The sequence below is a fragment of the Corylus avellana genome, chromosome ca5 (genome assembly GCF_901000735.1).
Source record: "Corylus avellana chromosome ca5, CavTom2PMs-1.0".
In the NCBI taxonomy this organism is placed as follows: domain Eukaryota; kingdom Viridiplantae; phylum Streptophyta; class Magnoliopsida; order Fagales; family Betulaceae; genus Corylus; species Corylus avellana.
This window is the reverse complement of record NC_081545.1, coordinates 13,438,961-13,452,147: the sequence shown is the minus strand read 5'-3', so window position 1 is coordinate 13,452,147 and position 13,187 is coordinate 13,438,961.

Genomic DNA, 13,187 nt, shown 5'->3' with positions numbered 1-13,187 from the left:
TTGAGTGTTCGCGTCAAAAGGTGTGAAGTTCAGTGTTGATTTATGATATGGCTAATCTGACTTCGTAGCCTTTTTGACTTAAGTTAATAAGCCCTTAGGGATGTTCTACATCTAGTGCCCTAAAGCTACTTGGCTTGGGAGTCATTGGCCTAACACTTGTTACATGAGTCAATTAGAAAGCTTAAGGGAGTTAGACATTGCAGAGCCTGTTTAGAAAAAAAAAAAAAAAAAAAAAAGAAGGAAAAAAATGCATATCTTGCCTTGGTTGTTTCATTTGTTAGGGATTCTTTCAAATTTTATGGAACTTATCTTGAGTTTAAACTGAAAGCTTCATGATTATGTACTAATTACACTTTACACATTTTAGAACATATGAGGTCTCAATTGTCCATTTATGAGTAATTTGATTTTGGATTTCCTTTCGACTATTATGATGGTGTTTGTCTTTTTAAGTTTGCTCATGAATAAGAACCATGGTTTATGTCAAACTTTTTTCTTGTTAACAACATAGTGCACAATGTTTATGGGTATCATTCCTGTTAAGCCCTCGCGAGACTTCACTCGTCCACTAGGGATGCCTAGGGGTTTAAAAGGATTGTTGCATATGCTAAATGCAATCGTCTCTCCCACGAAAGAGGATTTATGTTTCTTTCTTTCATTTTATTTTTCGTTTTGTTTTGCTAAGGGACTAGCAAAATGTAAGTTTGGGGGTGTTTGATAAGTGCCAAATATTGCATATTTGGACCCCTTTATTTACATTAGTTAATCCTTTAGCTGTGTTGTTATTTAATATTTTGTGTTAGTTTTGTGCTTTTAGTATTTTGTAGGTCATTGAAGAAAAACTACAGCTTTAAAGGGAAAAATGCAAAGTTTGGAAGAAAGCATACTTTGAGAAGACCTAGATGATGTGGTTAAGTCTAACCAAATCCAAGAAAAGGTTAAATCAGATTAAAGTTCAGATTGGATAAGATTTCGGATCGGATTCAAATTCAGATTCTGCACATGTCTTAGTATTTTGACCATAACTCTCCGCTCAAATATCGGATTGAATTGATTTAAATGGAATTGGAAAGCTAACTGAAAATACTACAATTCGTTGTGAAATAGGATTTTCCTAATTCGTACAGTTACTATGTCAAAATCGCCCCCGCAATTAAAGGACACAAATCTGGACGAATCCTATTCCGATTTCAGACTTCTATTTTGACTGGGAGACAGACTTCCGAATTATCTAGGTTTACTTGGGCTTCTAGGACTTCCCTAAGCCTATAAATAGACTTCTTTGCATTCAAGAAAGGAGAGACAATCCCAGAGAGCAAAATTCTTTTGTTTAGTTTTTCTTTAGGTTTAGGTTTAGGTTTAGGTTTAGATTTTATTTTTATGTGGAGCTAAATTCCCAACTAAGGTTGGAGATGAAGCCTCACCGATGAAGAACATCAATACTTTTATGTAAGTTTTTATTATTCTGATTTTATTGGGTTTTATATTTCAATTGTTTTACTTCTAATCAATTGTATGGAGTGATTTTTGGATATCTCTTGTGATTCAAGGATACATTTGATCATTTGAGATAATTTCATATGATTAATTGCTTAGCTTTTAACTCATAAAAATTGGATATCCCTTGTGATTTGTTCTATGGATACATCTGGTGTTTCAATTGAATTTGGATTCCTTTTGTGATTTGGTCAATGAATGGATACATGGGATGGTTTTGATTAATTCTTTAAAGCATAGTAAAACATATTTATGATTTAATTTGTGAGAACTTCGGATTAATATTGATGAACATAAAGTATGTTGTTATGATTTGGTGAGTGTGAATTTCCAAACCTTAGTACCTTTATCCTTAGATTTACTTATTTTATTTAGTTTATGTTTATCCCTTAATTTTCAAAACTCAAAAATCAAAACCCTTTTGGAACTAGATTAGGATTTAATTAGTTTAGATATAAATTGCTCTTTCAAAAATACAATTCTCTGTGGGATCGACCTCGCACTTGCAATCCATAAAACTACAATCGATTCGTGCACTTGCGAGTTAAATAAATTTGCACAATAATGGCCTTATTGGTGGCTTCTACTTGCCCATTCGCTTGAGGATGTCCCGGGGATGAGAAATAGTTTCTGATGTGGAGCTCGGCACACCATTGTCAGAATGAATCACAGCCAAATCGCTTGCAGTTGTCCATGATGAATGCGTGTGGAAGGCCATAACGACAGATGACATTCCTCCAAAGGAACCGCTCTATGCTCTTGGTTGTGATGTTTACTAGGGCCTCCACTTCTGCCCATTTTGTGAGGTAATCAACAACTACCACTGCAAACCGCACACCCCTTTTTCCTTGGGGTAGCGATCCTACTATATCCTCCCCCATTGCGAGAAAGACCAAGGTGAGGAAATTCAACTTAACTCCTTGGGGGGTTGCTTGGAAACATTGGCGAAAAGTTGGCATTTTTCGCAAGTCCTGACTGTTTTCATCAAGTTTTGACTCATGTTCTGCCAGTAGAATCCTGCTCTGACTGCTTTGTGTGCCAAAACTCTCACTCCTGGGTGACTGCCACATATGCCTTCATGAATCTCTTGAAGAATGTAATCACCCTCCTCCATGGAGACACAATTGAGGAGGGGTAACATGAAACCTCATTTGTAGAGGGTTCCATTCACTATGGTAAACCGAGCAGCCTTAGTCCTAAGTGGGACTACTTTTTTCTTGTCGACTGGAAGAGTACCCTTCTCCAAGTACTCTACTAGTCCTTTGCCCATTTGGGCATTGCCTCTATTGCTAGAATCATGAGCTCCTCAGTTATGGCAGGCTTGAGTAGAATTTACACTAGTTCTTCGGTTTCTTCCACACTGTCTTCCATTGATGAACCCATCTAAGCCAAATGATCAGCTCTCTCATTCTCCTGCCTCAAGACCTTGATGATGCGGAATTTTTTGAAATTTTTTTGCATGTTTTGTACCTTTGCCAAGTACAACTTCATCTTCTCACCTTTGGCTTCAAACTCCCCTCGGATGTTTCCAACAATGATTTGAGAGTCATTTCGTACCTCCACGAATTCTGCTCCCATTTCCCGAGCCAAGCTAAGTCCCGCCAAGACCACTTCATACTCGGCCTCGTTGTTGGTAGTCTTGAATTCCAACCTCAAAGAACTAAACAACTCTTCTTCGTCTAGTGTGATTAGTACTACTCTAGCTCCACCATTCTTTTTTGTGGATGATCCTTTCACGTAAATTACCCATGTTTGTCCCTTGGCCACTCCACAGTTTCTGGAAAATTGGTGAATTCTGCCAAGAAATCTGCGAGTGCTTGGCCTTGATGGCGTTTTGAGGGAAAAGTCAATGTCAAACTCCCCGAGTTCGATAGCCAAGTTAGCTAATCTACTAGATAGATCTAGCTTTCGAAGTAACTTCTTTAGTGGATACTCGGCTAAGACCTTGATGGTGTGGGCTTGAAAGTATGGCCGAAGCTTCCTCGATGTGATGGTTAGGGCGAAGGCGAGCTTCTCCATTTGCACATACCTTTCCTCTGCTCCTCTCAAGGTTCAGCTGATGAAGTACACTAGCTTCTGTACACCTTCTTCATCCCGGACTAAAGCTGCACTAACTGTAGTAGGAGATACGGCTAAGTACAGGTATAGTGCTTCCCCGGGAACAGTTCGGGTAAGCAGTGGTGGGCTAGCCAAATACTTCTTCTGCTGCTCAAAGGCTTGTTCACATTCCTCAGACCACTCGAATGCCTTTCTCAAGATCTTGAAGAAAGGGAGGCACTTGTCGGTCGACCAAGAAATGAATATGTTCAATGCTGCAATCTTGCTTGTCAGCTGTTGGAGTTGCTTCGTATTCTTCGGGGATTGCATATCTAGGATAGCTTGAATCTTTTGAGGGTTGGCTTCAATTCCTCAGTTTGATACCATGTAACCGAGGAACTTCCTTGAGGAAAGTCCAAAAGCACACTGCGTGGGATTCAGCTTCATCCCGTATTGCCTCAATGTCTTAAGTGTTTCTTGCAAATCATGTGTGTGATCTAGTGGCAACACGCTCTTGACGAGCATATCATCAACATAGACCTCCATGTTACGTCCGATTTGTCCTCGGAACATTTTGTTGACCAGCCTCTGGTAGGTTGCTCCTACATTCTTCAGACCAAAAGGCATGACTTTGTAGTAGTACAAACCTTGGTCGGTGATGAAGGGGGTCTTCTCTCGATCAGCTGGATGCATGTAAATATGGTTGTACCCAGAAAATGCATTCATAAAGCTGAGTATCCCATATCTAGCTGTCGAATGCACCGGCACATCAATCCACGGTAGTGGAAGGCTTTCTTTTGGGCATGCCTTGTTGAGATCGATGAAATTCACGCACATCTTCCATTTCCCATTGGACTTCTTGACCAACACTACATTGGTCAACCAATTAGGGTAATAGACTTCTTCGATGAATTGAGCCTTAAGCAGCTTCTCCATTTCTTTTGCTATGGCCATGTTTTGCTCAGGAGCAAACTTTTTTCTTTTCTGTTTCACCGGCTTCATCATTGGATCCACATTCAACTAGTGAAGTATTTCTTCGGGACTAATCCCTAGCATGTCTTCATATGTCCAAGCGAAGACTTCAACGTTTTTTCAAAGAAAGCTGATGAGGCTATCTCGGACTTCTAGGGCCAGTTGTGAACCGATCTTCAAAACTTTGCCTTCCCCTACCGATATGTCTACCAGCTCCTTGGCTAGTTCACCCTCTTTTCTGCTACCCACACTAGTGATCGTTAGGGGCGCAAATTCTGAGGGTTTCTTTAGAGAAGTGTTGTAACACTTTCTCATTGCGACTTGGTCTCCTTTGACTTCCCCGACTCCATCCTCTGTCGAAAATTTTAGCCTCAGGTGGTAAGTTGAAGTTATAGCTTTCAACTTATTCAATGACGGCCGACCGATAATTGTGTTATTGGCAGATGGTTGGTCAACCACTAGGATATCCACCATTACTATTGCTTATTTTGGGGCTGTTCCCACTGTAATAGGAAGAGAGATGAGCCCTATGGGTTGGACTTGCTCTCTTGCAAATCCAACCATTGGTGTGCCAAATGGTTTGATCCTCTCCCGATATATTCCCATTTGTTTGAAAACTGGCCAGTATTATCAGCTGAGCTTTCGTTATCCACCAGAATTCGGTGAATGGCGTGATTCACCATTATTACCATCACAACTAGCGCGTCATCGTGGGGCATTGCTACCCCCTCCGAGAATGACAGGATCATTGGGTCCTTCTTTTGGGCTTTAGAAGGCCTTTCAAGAAACAGAACGTCATCTACATTCACTTTGCTTGCATGAGCCTTCCTTGCCAAATTGGACTCGCCTCCACCAGGTAACCCACCAGAGATTGTGTGGATCTCTCCTATCACATCTTGATTCCGGGGGTTTTGGTGGCCTTCCCAAGCTATCCTCGGCTCGGCATCATGTCTTGGCCTCACAGCACGATCATCCTGCCTTCCTTCAAGGGCTTCGTTGTTACCATTCGCCGTAAAGGCTCTTGAGACTCTCTACCTCTATTCCTTTCATCAGCCAAAACCCTCACCAACCTACCGTTCCTAATAAAGTTTTCTATCTCATGGCCATAGATATAAACTCCTTGGTGAGATGACCATTGTCATTGTGATACTCACAATACTTTTGATTGGTGTGCTTGTATGAAAGAGTCCTCATCTTCATTGGCCATCTAAACGTTGGATCACCTTTGATCTCCATGAATACCTCGATAACGCTGGTATTCAAAGGAGTCAATTTTTGGCTTTGCTGGTGCTGTGGCTCCACCTCCATTTGCAGACTCTTCAAAGGTGCTTTCTCCTCCTTTCTCTTCTTCCCAAAACTCTCCAATACTACTTTTCCGCTGTTGTCCTTAGCTGAGGTAGCCTCGATTTTGGACTTTAATAAAACCCCAATGGTTTCCTCTTGGTTGATGAACTCCTCGGCTTTGTTCATGAACTGCCTAAGAGTTCCCATCTTCAGTCTTCGAGCAAGCTCGGCCATTAGTGGCCCTTCAGTTTTGATCCTTATCATCAAAGCTGAAAGCACCATTTTGTCACTCACATCTTCTACAATCAGCTTTTCCCAGTTAAACCTCAGCATATAGTCCTTCAACGACTTGTCCTTCCCCTACTGGAGGGACAGCAGGTAAGCTGGATTCTTCGTCCGCTTTTAAATTGCCAGAAACTGGCTCAAAAATAAGCGTCCGAAGGTTTTAAAACTGTCCATGAATTTAGGAGCCAATCTCTCGAACCAGTCCTTGGCAACTCCCTTCAAGGTCAAAGGGAAAGCTCAACATGCAATCTCTTTGGAGGTACTATGGAGAATGAGGTAAGCTCGGAAGCTCTCCATATGGTTGGTGGGATCCCCATTCCCATCATACTTGTCCACTCGGGGAACTTTGAACCTGTCAGGGATGGGGTACCTCATTGCCCGATCTGTGAAGGGCAGATTGGTACTCTGCATCAAATCTTCGGCTGCCAAACCATCCTCTCCATCAACAATTTGCCTAGCCATATCCTCCCACTTCTTTTTTAGATCTTCCACATCCGTATTCACATTGGTCTCATGACATCTTTCATGATGAGACCTTTCATTCTCATGATGAGATCTATCATGCTTGTGATGAGAATGATGAGATCCATGCTCGCGACGAGATTCATCACAATTCTCTTTGTTAGAAGAGTTAGGGTTTGAGTCATTAGGGTTTTGGGGGTATTTTAGTCTTTATGGTATTTCCGTAATCCTATATAATAGGATGCCTGTATTAGGTTAACATAAGTTGAATAATATAATAGCCTCCGCCTTTTGTGTCTAAACCGTTCATACAAACTATAACATGGTATCAGAGCTTGTTTCGATTCTTGGGTAGTTAAGTTTTCAACTTGGTGGCGGGCAGTACCTTCAAAGAGCTCCGTAGAGCTGTTTTGTTCTTGTTTTAGGGTGACCGAAACTCCTTCCGGTGAAAAAATATATATATTTTTTGTTTGTTTTTGATGTTCTGTGATGCTGGCCAGATGGTTCTGTGGTGGTTTTCTGTCTTGTCTGAAGTGGCTGGAGTATTCTGTGGTGGCCGGAAAAGTTGCAGCGGCCATCGGAAAAAAAAAAAATTTCGACGATTTGATGTTTTTGGTGTTGAAACGTTATTGTGTGGCCATCTATTGATTCTGTAGTTGCTGCTGTTGAAGTGGTCGGAGTGTTCTGTCTTCTCCGGCAAGTTCCGGCGAGCTCCAGCGAGTCTCCGGCAAGCCTCCAGTGACTGTTTATGTTCTGTTTTTCAGTGTTTTTAGGTACTGCCGGCCAGTTCTGTGTGTTTCCGGCTAGTTTTGAAGCCCCGACAAAGTTCCGGCGTATTTTCGGCGAAGCTCCAGCGAATTTTTTGTTTTGTTTTGTTTTTCCAGTATCTGTTTTCCGGTGAATCTGGTTGGTTAATCATGTGAAAAATTGTTGTTTGTTTGTTGTTTGTGATTGATGTATCCGACCGGCCTTGGATTCTCCGGCGAGAACCGATCAAGTGATCGTTGCATCCGACCGGCCTTGGTGTTTTTCGGCGAGAACCAATCCCAAGATCGATGTATCCGACCAGCCTTGGATTCTCCGGCGAGAACCGATCAAGTGATCGTTGCATCCGACCGGCCTTGGTGTTTTTCGGCGAGAACCGATCAAATGGTTGTTCAAGTTACCAACGAGTTTTCGACCGGCGTTGAAGTTTTATTTAATTAACTTGTGTGGTCCAAGCAGTTCTAGCTTGAGGGGGAGTGTTAGAATATGTTTTCTAGTTGTTTTTCGTTTGCTTGTATCTTCCAAGCTGGATTCATATAATGTATATGCTCCAGCTTGAGGGGGAGTGTTAGAAGAGTTAGGGTTTGAGTCATTAGGGTTTTGGGGGTATTTTAGTCTTTATGGTATTTCCGTAATCCTATATAATAGGATGTCTGTATTAGGTTAACATAAGTTGAATAATATAATAGCCTCCGCCTTTTGTGTCTAAACCGTTCATACAAACTATAACACTCTTCATTCTAGACAAACGTATGATGACTGCCTTGAATTGAACTTGTGTGATCTTGATGACCAACAACTCGCTTCTCTCTATGGATCCGTTCACGCCTCACCACACGCTCTCGATCCCTTTCACACCTCTCCTCACGTTCTTGGTTCCTCTGGCTATTACGGCCTTCAGCAGCAGTAAGTCGAGTAGCAAGATCTTCATTTTGCTTCTTTAGCGCTTCCATGGACTCGTTCATGTGCCTCCTAAAGCCTTCAAACTGAGCGTTCTGATGGTTGGTCGTCCCAGCCATGCCAACTTGAACATCTGGCTGAGGGTGTGAATGCGTAGTCACCATATCATATTATGAATGGTAAGAACTAATGAAAATTGAAGTTGCCATAGACAACACCAAACTGTTGACGGCAATTTTTTTAGAAGTGATGTGGCATGCTTTTGGAATGGTGACCGATGAACAGTCAGATTACCGAGTGATAGGTGGCACACTTCTGGAATGGTGACCGACAAATAGTCAAATTACTGAGTGACAAGATGACCGAGGAATCATCGAACAAGTGATAGGATGACTAAGGAATCGTCGGATTGCAAAAGAAAGAGGAATAGGATCATAGCTGTTGGTGGTGTGTCGACGGGGGATAGCTCCGATGCCTAAGTCAGTGAAAGGCTTATAGAGAATATAAATGCAATGAGAGCTTGAGAGAGAATTGCCATTACCAGATTATGAATTGGAGCTTCCCTTTTATAGGCATCAGGTGGTGCTAATCACCCCTTGATTCTCGGCCCCATTTCTTTATCTACTGTATAGCGTTGATGAAAAGATATGGGTTGTTGGTGGCTCCACGATCTTAGGAGACTAAGATCATGGATCATGCGATTTGGCCTTGCTGGCATGGATATGTGTGCCCAAGTTGGTTTCGGTACACGTTTCTCGGTCTGGTGTTGATAGCTGGACAGTTTTATGGCGAATTGTGAAAGCTTACTTGAGAAGCTTGGAGAGTCCAAGGCTTGTTGGACTATGTATCGGGCTGGGCCGATTGACTCTTGCCTTGGTTCCATTTTAGTAGGGGTTACACGTTGGATGGTTCAGGAAGGATTGTTGGGCCCTAGGTGGCTAATCCATGACCCAACAATACTAACTATTGGTACAATTTCCGGTTTGGTGGACCTAAGTGGTGAGATAGTAATTTTGGATGGCGTTCCTTCTTTAATCTGCAAGACAAAAATGGGGGTAAGAGAATACGCCGGGGGGGTTCCGGCGAATCCTCCTCCGATTCCACCCAATTTGTTCCTGGACGATTTGTTCCCAGAACATCTTGTTGACAAATTTCTAATATGTGGCTCTTGTGTTTTTTAATCCAAAAGGCATTACTTGGTGACAATACAAATCTGTATCAGTCATAAAGGCGGTCTTTTCTTGATCTGACTCATGCATGGATATTTGGTTATATCCCGAGAATGCATCCATGAAACTCAAAAGTTCATGTCCGCAAGTTGAATCCACAAGCAAGTCTATCCGTGGTAGCAGGTAGCTATCTTTGGGGCATGCTTTGTTCAAGTCGGTGAAGTCAACACACAACCTCCATTTCTCATTGGATTTCTTCACCAATACCACATTGGCTAGCCAAGTGGTGTATTGAACTTCTTTGATAAACCCGGCTTCGCATAACTTCTTGACTTCTTCGGACGCTGCCTTGCTTTTCTCGACAGAATATCCTCTTTGTCTTTGCTGCAAAGGTTTGTAGCTTGGATCGGCATTTAGCTTGTGCACCATCACTGTGGGTGATATCCTCGGCATGTCTTTGTGGCTCCATACGAACACGTCGCTATTTTTTCGGAGGAACGATATGAGTTCCTCCTTCATCATGGGGTCTAGTTGAGACCCAACCTTGACATTCTGTTCGGCTCGCCAACCGAAAATTCTTCCAAATCTTCGACCGGCTCGCCGCCTTGTAATTGCTATCTTCTTCCTTCTTGGCTAGTTCCTGGGATTGATTTCTTGGAACATTCCTTCATAGAAATGTTATAGCATTGCCGGGCAACTCGTTGTTCTCTTATTTCTCAACTCTGTTGTCTGTTGGAAACTTCATCTTGAGGTGCGGAGTCAAGGTGATAGCTTTAAGCTCGTTAAGAGCTGTTCTTCCTATAATGGCATTGTAGGCAGATGATCGATCGACTAGTTGGAAGCGTACCACTACTGTGGCTTGTCTCGGGTACGAACCAGCTGTGACTGGCAACTCGATGGATCCGACCGGTTGCACATGTTCTCTTGTGAATCCCATCAGAGGGCAATTGGTTGGAACAATTTTCTCCTGTCCTATATTCAACTTTCTAAATGCGGACCAGTAAAGGATGTCCACTAAGCTCCCATCATCCACCAAAATGCGATGGATGTTGTGGTTTGCCATAGTTAGTGTGACTACCAAGGAGTCCGTGTGTGGGAGTGACACGCCTGCATAATCATCGTCAGAGAATCCGATTATCATTGAGTTTTTCTTAGGCTATTTCATCGGTCTTTCTAAGGCATATACTTCATAAGAGCTCACTTGGCGGGCGTATGACTTCCTTGCCCTTCGTGATTTGCCTCCCTCCGCGAATCCACCTATAATGGTATGAATCTCTTGGGCAGTTGCTCGGTTTTGAGGATCCCAGGCATGGTGTGTAAATTCCTGCCTAGGTTCATCCCGCCTTCCTCTGCTTTCTCGAGGATATCTACTCCTACCCCTGCAATCTTCCGCTAGACTTCTACTTCTATACCTTTCATGCTGTTGGTGGTTCCTTGGGTTCCAGTAACTCACCTCTCGGACGTAGTTTTCTCTATTGGCGACCGCTCCTCTCTGATCCCCCAGAAATTGGACTAGTTTGCCATTCTTAATGAACTTCTTGATAAGGAGTCTCAACGCTATACAACCCTCCATGTGATGATCATTTGCCTCGTGAAATTTGCAATATCAATCCTGGTGTTAAGACGGCGGAGCTCCTACTATTCTGGGAGGTCTTCTATAATCTGGGTCTTTTTTTATTTCCATCAAGACCTCATAAATGTTGGCATTGAGCAGAGTGAAGTCATTGTCATTGAACCTTTTCTTGAAAGGCTTTGGCTCATCCATCCTTCTGTTATTCTTCTTCTTCTTATCCTCGAACTTTTTAGGCAACTTTCGAGCTGATATCATCGGCTTCAAAGTTTCTTCTTCATTGATGAATTCCTCTACCTTGTCTAGCAGGTCTTGGAGATTGTCAGGCTGCCTCCGTGCAAGTTTTCTCATCACCGGCTCCTCGGGAGAGATACCTTGGTAGATGGCGAAAAATATCCAGCCGTCAATGGGGTCTTCCACCTTCAATTTCTCCAGATTAAAGCGGATCATAAATTCTTTCAGGCTTTCTCCTTCTCGCTAATGGAGTGTTAGGAGATATTCGAAAGGCTTTTTCCTTTGACCCTAAGAATTGGGTCTGGAAGATCCGCGCAAGATCTTCGAAAGTACTTATGGAATTGGGCATTAAGCCCTAGAACCATTCTCTGGCATTCCCCGAGAGAGTCATGGGGAAGGCCCTGCATGCTATCTCATCGAGCATTACGTGGAGTGCCAGGTGCATACGGTAATTCTCCAAATGCTCAGTTGGGTCTCCAACCTCACTGTAGCTCAAAATCTAGGGTACTTTGAACTTATTGGGGAGTTGATGGTCAGTCACCTGTTTGGTGAATGGCATTTTCATCCCTGCAAAAAGCTTGTTGACTATGGCAGTTTTGTGCTTTTCCTTCCGCTCCATAGCGGCGCATCTCATGGCTAACTCCGCCAAGGCTTTGTTGAACTCATTCTGCGGATTAACCGCTGGTTGATCCTGAGGGCCAGTTGATGGTTGACCTTTTTCAGGCTCCACCATTCTTTTTGAGTTTTCTTTCCGATTATTGTCTTAAGGATCGCCTCCATGCTGGCGATGACGACTTTCAACTTGATGACTGTGGCCATTAAAGTGATGGCTGTGATTTTCTTGCTCCTCCTAATGCTCATTCCGATTGACTTTGGACTGAGACTGTGCTGGGAGACGACGGTGCCGCTCCTCATTCTGTTGAACTAAGAGCACCATTTGAGCCTCTAAAGTGAAGATGCGTTCCCTATTTCCTCCCATCTGGGGGGTTGGCGGCGGTCGTTGATTGATTTGAATTGCTGACTCCTTGTGGCAAGCTTGACTTCTAGACCTTGTGTTCACCATAATCACGAATTTTTTATTTTGTAAGAACGATAAAAGTCGTTCCCACAGACGGCACCAAACTGTTGGTACAGTTTCCGGTATAGTGGACCCAAGGGGTGAGATAGTAATTTCGGATGTCATTTATTCTTTAATCTGCAAGACAAAAATGGGGTTAAGAGAATACAGTAGGGGTGTTCTGGCGAATCCTCCTCCGATTCTAAAGTTAGATCATTTTCTGAGTTCTGTATAGTGTTTAGTGAGAATGAGTAGTGTACTTGTCTTCTTGACATTCATACCCTTTAATAGGTGTAGTTGTAGATGTAGTGATGATGACTGGGTAGAGGATCTGGGATCCGGGCGTAACGGACGGAGGAATTAATATTTTCGTTCCCTGGCCATTACGATTATTGTGAAACCGCTACTATCATTAGTGCGAATCTCGAGAATAGCACGTAACTGTCATATCAATTGATCCGAGAATGCTTGTAGCCAATGTCGACCCCGAGAATGGTGCATAATGGCTACTATCATGAATGTTGATCCGAGAGCAATTCGTAACTGTTCCTGTAATCAATGAGTATCTAAGAGTGTGGGTAACCATTGATGTGATTAATGCGTGTGTTTGACCTCGAAATTGTCAGCTTGATGATCTTTGCAAGCGTGGTGGGAGTAGACTACCCTGGGTCATCATAGAATAGCGATGACGATGGGCTTAGGGCTCCGGCATTGGGCTGGGCTCATAATATCATTTTGGGCCTTAGATTTATAGAGTTTGGGACGATTTTCATGTGTAACACTAACTTTCCATAATTATAGCTGCAGCAAATTCTAATAAGAATTATTTCAATATAAAAATTTAGAGATGGAAAACAGAAATAGCAACAATTGGATAAAAATCCCATTACCCATCGCATAATAAGAATTGCTCCCATAATTTTTTACACAAACAAACAACCCAAGAGCACGGAAA